The sequence below is a fragment of the Capsicum annuum genome, chromosome 9 (assembly GCF_002878395.1).
Source record: "Capsicum annuum cultivar UCD-10X-F1 chromosome 9, UCD10Xv1.1, whole genome shotgun sequence".
NCBI classification, from domain to species: domain Eukaryota; kingdom Viridiplantae; phylum Streptophyta; class Magnoliopsida; order Solanales; family Solanaceae; genus Capsicum; species Capsicum annuum.
This window is the reverse complement of record NC_061119.1, coordinates 183,712,051-183,714,964: the sequence shown is the minus strand read 5'-3', so window position 1 is coordinate 183,714,964 and position 2,914 is coordinate 183,712,051. Positions and strand designations below refer to the sequence as shown.

General features: G+C 35.3%; 1 pseudogene; it reads left to right on the top strand.

The window, feature by feature from the left end:
- The first annotated feature begins 348 nt into the window (after positions 1-348).
- The window catches only part of LOC124887152, a 6,051-nt pseudogene continuing 3,485 nt past the window's right edge, over positions 349-2,914 (top strand).

The following is a 2,914-nucleotide window of genomic DNA, read 5'->3' as shown; positions in this document are numbered from 1 at the left end:
GTTCCTTGCTCAAGTGCTGAAAGATAGGGCAGTTGGGAGGCAGAAGGAATTACTGGCCTACCCCTGCATGCTTACTCAAATTTTTCTAGCTGTGGGAGTAATGGAGCTACCTGGAATAGAAAAAATGATTGAGGCCCAGAGTACTTTTGATATTGGGCTCATTCGAGATGCAACAAATCATTTGTCCAAAACTATAAGAGAGGCAATAAATGTGATGGCGGGACTATTCCCATAAGATGATCCGACAGACACCCTTGTTACAACTGATATTACCGAGGCAGGTACATAGACTGAGGCCACACCCAAAGATGCAGCGGGTAATTTAGTGCCCCACCACCAGTCCAGTTTATGCCACCTAGTCCATGGGGTATTCCTCCCGGTGTTATGTTGATTTATCAGGCTACTTGGACTGAAGTTGCAACCCAATTAGCTATACTTACTGCGAAGGTTGGTCACATGAAAAGTAGAGTAAGAAATTGGATGGACAGGCAGTTTGAGGTATAGGATAGGCAAGTCCAAGCGTTACAAGATGTCTTTGAGTTGAGGATTACTTGTCAGTTGGGTAGAGGAAAAACACCCAATGTTGATGATGTCAGGGCCAAGAAAGCTGAAACAAAGAAGCTAGTAGCAGAAATGTATGAGAGGCCAGTGGTTACAGAGCCAGTAGTCAAGAATATGATTTCTACAGTTGAGGTTCCTAATATTTGGGTATACCTAATTGGATAATAGATTGATGAGACCAGAGAGAAGAGACATGAGAAAAAAAAAAGAGGAAAGAAGTAAAAATGGCTGATAAGAGGGCCAAACATGAGAGTGGATAGGTTGAGGAGGCCTACCGTACGTAGGTACAAGATATGGATTTTGTAACGCCTCGAGACTACCTCTTGGATGTCACACGTTGCTTAGGACCACATGTGATCCCAAGCTAACCCATGAACTGATATATTGGTAAGCAACTGATTTAGATATGTATAAAATAACTAATTTTACTATGCGGAAACATAGTCATGATGAAATGTGGGAAAAATATAATACTGATATAATTTTACATTTTGATAAAACTAAAAAGAGGAACTGAAATTACATGACTGGCTCTAACTGACATTTATGAAGCCTCTACTATAATGACTATAAATAGCTGGAACACGACTCCAACTACCACTAATCAATACATATGAGCAATAAAGTAAAGTACATAAATAACATCTAACTAAAGTCCCAGAAGTAGGAAGACTCATCACCTACTAATTTGAATCTGCTACTGTCTGATTGTGATATATGGGCTACAACTGAACTGGTACCTACATTATTAAACAATTTAGCACATAGATGTATATGTGGATTAGTACTTTTGTATTGTACTAAGAATGTGGGGTTGAATGAATAAGTAAAATAGTAACTCAATTGTTCATATAGCTTGTAAAGAATGTATGTTATGTCATAATGACTGACATTGGCTTGAATAACTGAAAGCTGAAAATCATAAATCATGAATAATAAAGCATACTGCATAAATCTTGTGTGTCATAACACTTTGTTTTAAAAGCTTTAATTTTACTCTTTCTACTAGTGGAATAAGTAGAATTGAAGTTAAGTCTATTTTCAAATCATGCAGGCTAAGTGTAAAAGGACTCACCTTTGTATCTGTAAACTAAAAGCTGAAATCTCATTGCTAATGACTTATGTAAAACAATATCTAAGTAAAATCATGATCCTTTACACTTAGTTTCTAAATGCTTTTCTATTAGGGAGGTTCTTCTAACCGACATACACAATGTGAGATATCATGATGTCCAACGTCATGTTCCCCTAAGGAAAATACCTCACGTTTGGAGAGAGGTTTCATACTCTTGCTAAGGAGTATAACCTAAGCTAAGTGATCACAACCTATATCTACATCCATATAAATGGGAATAATCTAATAATCTGAACCTATGTTGGCTCATAGTTCTAGGGCATGTGAATTGAGACGCATACCCAACTCGGTGCTAAATACTACTCCCTTACTTATATGCTCATTTTGTAGGAAATCTACCTTAAAGTAGCATAAGAGTTTATAATGAAAACCAATTATGCATTAATCTATTTTAAACTATAATCAAAACTAATTTGTGTGGATTTCATATCTTTGTTGAGGATCAAAAGATCAAATCTTGCTTAAAAATCTGAATACATGCTAATAAAAGAATGGTCAAATATTATCATTCTTGATATATCAATGGAGGAACAATATAACCATTTTTGTTCAATAAAATACCAAAGTGGATGATTGACTCATTCCATATTAGAAATAATCCCAGGAAATCCTTTGATAACCTGGATTCCTATTTCACAATGATATTCCACAATCAAGACAATTGGCTAAATCCTGTGAAACCATTTCATAGAAGTTTGTAGATATCTTATTTTTATAAAGCAATCGATTCTTGAATAATATCAAACACTTCTGCTTCTATTGGAACAGAAGATTCCCCTTTTCTGTGGAAAAGGCCCGTGTCAATAATTCTTTTTTAACGTATGGACAATTCCTCTAAATCTTGTTCATTCACAATAAAATATTTTCTTTGTGCACTAGTAAAATAACATGCTTTTTGAGGGAGAGATAATATTTCACCAATCGAGTCACAGGTATCTAACATATTTATACCTAACGATTTTCCACAAAGTGGTGACAAAATGTATAACTTGTACAAATCTTTCCATTTTCCAAGTCAATCCAATCCATTTGTTTGTAGATATATTTACTCGATCACAGACATTTCTGAAACACCTCTAACAGAGGGGCAAATAGTCAATTTTGAAAGAACTTATTGGCAACCTCTTTAAGATATGAATCTATTTGATTCAGAAGGGAAGAACTTGCATCAGTATCTCAATTTCAATTCAAACATGGGTTTGATTCACACTCCATGTT